Raw genomic sequence first — 8,015 nt, forward strand, 5'->3', positions numbered from 1 at the left:
CCCTTCTTCTAGTTAAGTTGTGCCACAAGCTCCTCTTCCCCCAATTCTGTTCAATACCTCCTCATTAGTTATGTGATCTACCCATCTAATATTCAGCATTCTTTTGTAGCATCACATTTCGAAAGCTTCTGTTCTCTTCTTGTCTAAACTATTTATCGTCCACGTTTCACTTCCATAGATGGCTATACTCCATACAAATACTTTAAGAAACAACTTCCTGACATTTAAATCTATACTCGATGTTATCAAATTTTCCTTGCCATTGCCAGTTTGCATTTTATATCCTCTCTACTTCGACCATCATCAGTTATTTTGCTCCCAAAATAGTAAAACTCCTTTACTACTTTAAGTGTCTCGTTTCCTAATCTAATTCCCTCAGCATCACCCGAAAAAAAAGGTTCAAATGGCTCTGAGCACTATGTGACTTAACATCTGTGGTCATCAGTCCCCTAGAACTTAGAACTACTTAAACCTAACTAACCTAAGGACATCACACACTTCCATGCCCGAGGCAGGATTCGAACCTGCGACCGTAGCGGTCACGCGGTTCCAAACTGAAGCGCCTAGAACCGCACGGCCACACCGGCCGGCTAGCATCACCCGACTTAATACGACTACATTCCATTATCCTCGTTTTGCTTTTGTTGATGTTCATCTTACACCCCCCTTTCAAGACACTGTCCATTCCGTTCAACTGCTCTTGCAAGTCCCTTGTTGTCTCTGACATAATTACAATGTCATCAACGAACCTCAAAGTTTTTATTTCTTCTCCATGGATTTTAATACCTACTCCGAATTTTTCTTTTGTTTCCTTTATTGCTTGCTCAATGTACAGATTGAATAACATCGGGGATAGGCTACAACCCTGTCTCACTCCCTTCCCAACCACTGCTTCCCTTTCAAGCCCCTCGACTATTATAACTGCCATTTGGCTTCTGTACAATTTGTAAATAGCCTTTCGCTCCCTGTATTTCACCCCTGCCACCTTCAGAATTTGAAAAAGACACTCCAGTCAACATTGTCAAATGATTTCTCTAAGTCTACAAATGCTAGAAACGTAGGTTTGCCTTTCCTTAATCTATTTTCTAAGATAAGTCGTAGGGTCAGTATTGCCTCACGTGTTCCAACATTTCTACGAAATCTTAACTGATCTTCCCCGAGGTCGGCTTCTACCAGTTTTTCCATTCGTCTGTAAAGAATTCGTGTTAGTATTTTGCAGCTGTGACTTATTAAACTGATAGTTCGGTAATTTTCACATCTGTCAACACCTACTTTCTTTGGGATTGGAATTATATTCTTCTTGAAGTCTGAGGGTATTTCGCCTGTTTCATACATCTTGCTCACCAGACGGTAGAGTTTTGTCAGGACTGGTTCTCCCAAGGCTGTCAGTAGTTCTAATGGAATGTTGTCTACTCCGAGGGCCTTGTTTCGACTCAGGTCTTTCAGTGCTCTGTCAGACTCTTCACGCAATGTCATATCTCCCATTTCATCTTCATCTACATCCTCTTCCATTTCCATAATATTGTCCTCAAGTACATCGCCCTTGTATAGACCCTCTATATACTCCTTCCACCTTTCTGCTTTCCCTTCTTTGATTAGAAATGGGTTTCCATCTGAGCTCTTGATATTCATGCAAGTGGTTCTCTTTTCTCCAAAGGTCTCTTTAATTTTCCTGTAGGCAGTATCTATCGTACCCCTAGTGAGATAAGCCTCTACATCCTTACATTTGTCCTCTAGCCATCCCTGCTTAGCCATTTTGCACTTCCTGTCAATATCATTTTTGAGACGTTTGTATTCCTTTTTGCCTGCTTCATTTACTGCATTTTTGTATTTTCTCTTTTCATGAATAAAATTCAATATTTCTTCTGTTACCCAAGTGTTTCTACTATCCCTCGTCTTTTTACCTATTTGATCCTCTGCTGCCTTCACTATTTCATCCCTCAAAGCTACCCAACTTTCACATGCTACGTCACAGATGATGTGACATGTCATGTGAAAGTTGCTGGATTTGGACGGGTTACTCCTGTAACTGAAATATCAGATCTGAAGATGGTTCTGAATGAACCGAAACGGGTCATATGAATAAAAAATTTGCAATCAAGACGGATTTTAAGTAACATTATGTGTTTATTGTTCTCTCTCTTTATTGTTATATCCAAGAAATGTATATGCTTTTGTGTTTCTTTTTCCTTGGCAATGTGGTTATTTTTATGTATGTTGTTTGTATCTGTATGAAGTTTATCAATTTTTTCTGTTGGTTCATCTACCATATAGTTTATTTCGTCGACATACTTGTAACCAGTAAAAATTTTTATATCCTTTCTTTGTGATGACTGTATCACAGATTGTGTTTTCTATGTGGTTGATTAATATGTTTACCAGTGTTCCTGAAGTTGGGAATTCCACTGAGATGGCTTCTGACTGTTGGTGCTTTTGGGTTCTTCTGTGTGATATGTTGTTTTTGTTTATCTGTTAGTATGTGTCTGATATCCTTGAGGTTTTTTTGTGTGTGTCTGGAAGCTTGCTCGTTGATCAGATTTTAGTTTTGTGATATTGTTAGAAGAGATGAAATCTTTAGTTTTTTCTGTATATTGTTCTTTATTGATCAGTACTGTGCTGCTCCCTTTATCAGCTCTTGTGACTATAATGTTGTTAGCTTGTAGTTTTTCTTTTAATTTCTTAGTAGTGTTTTCTATGTATGAGGTTTACTGTTTTGCTCTTTCTTTAACATGGTGATTATGTTATTTATTTCTTTCTTCACTAGTTCTTGTGTTAGCCCAATATTTATAGTCTTATTTTGTTTTTTCTCTTCCTCTGTCAGGATGTTATCTGTTTCTACAATAAAGTTTTCTATGTAGTGGTTATCTATTTTTGTGCTGATGTTGTGTTTGAACCCTTTCTCTAATAGGTGTGTTCCTTTTTCTGTTAATTGTGTATCTGTGAGATGTATTTATTTCGGGTGAAATTTGTGGTGATGGGTGTGTTGCACATTGTCATGCTGTTCTTTATGGTTATTTTTGTTAGTGAGTGTTCTGATTTTTCGTTTGTGTTTGTTGTATGTGTGTAGCAATGTTCTTGCTGTGACGTGTTCAGTTTTTTTGTATTATGTTGATCAACAATGTTGGGTTGTTAATAAACGCTGATAACTTTAGCAGAGAGCACAGAACCCCACATACACTACAGCACACACGAAAACACAAAACAATAACACTCATGACATGAATAACAGAGGAAAATGGTACACTCTTACATACAAACACAAAACAACACACAAGATAGCAAATATACTAAAGAAACAGGGATTACAAATACCTTACATAACAAGAAACACACTCCAATCACATTTACAAACAACAGAAAAACCAGATAATATCAAGGAGCAGGTATATACCAGCTAGAGTGCCAAGAATGTAAATCAGTATATCTGGGGATGACAAGCAGGAACTAAAACTAGATATAAAGAACATATAAGAAGTTGGAAATATGAAAACAGTCATTCTACCTTCGCCAAACACATGATAAAACATGGACATGAACCATCCAACATGGATTGTGACATGACAGTTATCCGAGTGAATAATCACAACAAAAATCTCCTGACACTGCAAAAAAACTTTCACCTACAAAGAGCCATCGCAATGGAAAAGAGGGTACTCAATGACCAAATCCATATAAACAAAAACTCCCTGACCCTGCTAGACACCAAAACAATAACAAACCGAAATTTAACCAGGATAAGTAATTAATGAATCTCCTTCCCATCTTCTCTCTCTCCCTTCCTCCCCCCCCCCCCCCCAAACACACATACACAGATGCATGAACGCATAATTATTAAAAAAAGAACCATTTGCACACAGCAGAACACACACACACACAAACTAACATTTATTAAAAAAATAATACATTAGCACACAGCAAATCACACACACACACACACACACACACACACACACACACACACACACACAAACTCATATTTATTTTTTAAAAAAAGAATACACACACACAACCACACACGCCTGCGTGCACAAGCAAACAAACACACACACACAACAAATGGAAAACATTAAACACAACATAAACAAAAGACATACAAACACACAACAACACCGAAAACACACATATGTCGATCACCAAAGGAAAGTGAAAGTGAAACAAGCGATGTGAAAAATGTCTATAAACAAAACCAGAAATGGGCCAACTGGAGCATGAAGACCAACAAATACATCTCCAGGAACACACATTTGTGTTAACAGCGCTGGAAATCGTAAGTAACACCGAACGATACGTTTACAATGCGGAACTTGTGCTACAAAAGATGCTTCTTACCTAAAAAGTAAGAGAAAAACACGACAAAATGTAATATATGAGTATATTACATCTCTCACATAACACTTTATTGTATCTATAAAAAGAAATAAGTATTTTAGGCCACTGATGCGGCTTCCCAAATAAATGAAGCGAAACGCGTATGGCAATAAACAAACTGCCTTCATTTAGTTGCATAGACGATACATACCTCCACGAATTTAGAGCAACTAAAGGAAAAGACGGAAAACGAATAAAAATGACGACCTGTACGTTGTATCGAGCATTTTTGAAACACGTAAGCACCAGTTTTTGTAACAATTGTGCCTTGCCCTCCCTTGAATATCCTTAGTTTTTCGTATGCAATACGCGGTCATATTTCTGCGAACTTATTCGAATCTGTTCATAATTGTTATACTAGTATGCTGCGGATTATCCCACTCATTGGACAACGCTTGTCCTTTACTACGTTTCACTGGAGACGGGATTTGCGGGCTCCCTGACCGACAAGGTTGATGAACTCAATTATTTGACACCTGTTTCATTATCACTTTCACTTGTTAAGTACCTATCGTCATCATTGTACTCCTCATGTACAATGTCCGCACAGTCGAGCGCATACGTCACCACACATTTCATGGCCTCAACTTGCACAAATGCTAATACTTCATCTGTCACTTCTTTCTCACTCTGCTACATCCAGTCCGCAGCTCGTGGTCGTGCGGTAGCGTTCTCGCTTCCCGCGCCCGGGTTCCCGGGTTCGATTCCCGGCGGGGTCAGGGATTTTCTCTGCCTGGTGATGACTGGGTGTTGTGTGATGTCCTTAGGTTGGTTAGGTTTAAGTAGTTCTAAGTTCTAGGGCACTGATGACCATAGCTGTTAAGTCCCACAGTGCTCAGAGCCATTTGAACCAATCTGCTACATTCCTTGTGTTCCCGTCAGACGAAATGAAAGCTTCGGCAACTGTTATTGTAGATATAATGCGTAGTTTTCCATTGCTCTACTTTGTATCAACACCACTACCACTGGTGCAGTGTTGTGAGATACTTATCGGCTAAGCAGTTCAACTACGCTCAGTATCCTCGCGCTATGCTGACCACTGGATACATCCAGTCCCACCCCTGTTGCCATTAGCAGCCAATATTGTGTTTACATGACAGACAATACACTGATCAGCCAGAACATTGCGACCACTTACCTGGTAGCCAGTACTGCCAACTTAGGCACGGATAACAGCGGCGACGAGTCGTGGCTTGGAAGCAATGAAGCCCTGGTAGATCACTCAAGGGAGTTGGCACCACATCTGCACACACGTCACCTAATTCCTATTTGTTCCAGGCAGAAGGGCGATGAACTCTGCCTCTACGTTTAATCACATCCCAGATGTGTTCGATCGTGTTCAGATCTGGTGAGATGGGAGGCCAGCACATAAATTCGAACTCATCACTGTGTTCCTACAATCGTTTCACCACACTCCTGGTCATGTGACATGGCGCATCATCTTGCTTAAAAATGCCACGGACGTCGACAAACATGATCGTCGTGAAGGTATGTACGTGATCTGCAACCGGTGTAACGACATTCCTTGGCTGTCACGGAGTCGCCACCAGCTTGTGTCCGTCGCGCGGTGCGGGTGTCAAGGAGCTGTTGCTCTGGAAGAAGAGGGATTCGCACCCTACTACCGGCATGAAGGACATATAGGGATTCATCAGACCATGCTGTGCTCTGCCACTGCGACAACGTCAAGCGCCGATGGTCACGTGTGCATTTCAGTCGCAGTCGTCGATGTCGTGGTGTTAACATTGGCACATGCGTAGGCCATCGACTGCGCAGGCATATCGTCGAAGTGTTCGGTGCATTGTGTGTTCAGGCACAATTGTACTCTGCCAAACATTAAAGTCTGATGCATAAAAAGTTCTCGGTTTACCTGCCACGACAAATTTGGATAAAATCCCAAGCTTTCGATGACTACCTCCGTCATCTTCGTCAGGGGTAAAACTGACTGTCGTGGACCGGTGAGGCTTCCGCTTTTATAAGCGGTGGACGGCTTCTCATTGGCTGAATGACGTCACGATGAAAACGGCGCGTACAGAGGTGGCGGCCTTTATGTCCATGGATTTTGTTTGCGCGCCTTATCCAGCGTTGCTTGCAGCGCCATCCATCGCAACAGGCGGAGAACTGCGAGGAATGTAAGAAGTCTCGCTCGCATCTCGTGGTCGTGCGGTAGCGTTCTCGCTTCCCACGCCCGGGTTCCCGGGTTCGATTCCCGGCGGGGTCAGGGATTTTCTCTGCCTCGTGATGGCTGAGTGTTGTGTGCTGTCCTTAGGTTAGTTAGGTTTAAGTAATTCTAAGTTCTAGGGGACTGATGACCATAAGATGTTAAGTCCCATAGTGCTCAGAGCCATTTTTGTAAGAAGTCTCCCTCTGCGCTCTTTCTTTATCAACTGCGCGCTTCCATGCATTGCTGAGTGCATATCCGGAGTCTCTGTTGAAATTATTGTCACACAGTCTAATTTCAACTGCTTCCCTGATGACAGAATCCCAATAGTTTGAAGCGTGACCAAATATTCTGGTTTCATCGAATAAAATCTTATGTTTATTTAACAAACTGTGCTCAGCCACCGCTGGTTTTTCTAGATACCTGTATTTCAGGTGACGCTGATGTTCCACAAAGCGATCGGCAACGGTTCTTATAGACTGGCCCACATAATTTTTGCCACACTCGCAAGGAATGCTGTAAATTCCCGGTACTCTCAGGCCAAGATTATCTTTCAGATGTCGCAACATTTCCTTAATATTCCTAGGTGGCCGGAAGACTGGTCTGATTCCCTGCCGGCTCAGGACTCTGCCGATCTTGCTGGTCGCTGCACCGCAGAATGGTAGCCGCGCGATGTGTTGGTCCTCTTGATCTGTTCGAACAGTGCACTTCCTAGGTTTCTTCGCCAGAGTAGATCTGATATCACGATCAGAATATCCATTTTCGCGCAATTGATAAAGAAAGAGCGCAGAGGGAACTTCTTACATTCCTCGGAGTTCTCCGCCTGTTGCGATGGATGGCGCTGCAAGCAACGCTGGATAAAGCGCGCAAACAAAATCTATGGACATAAAGGCCGCCATCTCTGTACGCGCCGTTTTCACCGTGACGTCATTCAGCCAATGAGAAGCCGTCCGCCGCTTATAAAAGCTGAAGCCTCACCGGTCCACGACAGTCAGTTTTACCCCTGACGAAGATGACGGAGGTAGTCATCGAAAGCTTGGGATTTTATCCAAATTTGAAGCGGCAGGTAAACCGAGAACTTTTCATGCAAGGACTCCGTCGCGAAAGACTTCGTACTCATATTAAAGTCTGATGTAAGTTGGCCATAGTTCGCTTCGTGTTCTGTTTTAACAGTCTACCCAGCCTATGGTGTCCGACATCTGTAATGAGGGATGGTCACCCAACCCCACGACGTCTGGACGTTGTTTCACCTTGATTTTGCCAAATGTTCTAGATACTCCCCACAGCACTGCTCGAACACACGACAAGTCGGCAGTTTCCGAAATGCTCGTGCTTAGTCTCTGGGCCAGCACAATCTGCGTTCAGTCAGACTCAAGATACATCGCGCGCCTTCCCCATTCTACACACGGGCAGCATGCTTACTGATACTACATGCAACGTGCGCGTGTCTGACTAGGAGTCATTCCTTGAAAGATGACGCTGCTATCGC

Source organism: Schistocerca piceifrons, chromosome 6 (assembly GCF_021461385.2).
Source record: "Schistocerca piceifrons isolate TAMUIC-IGC-003096 chromosome 6, iqSchPice1.1, whole genome shotgun sequence".
NCBI lineage: Eukaryota > Metazoa > Arthropoda > Insecta > Orthoptera > Acrididae > Schistocerca > Schistocerca piceifrons.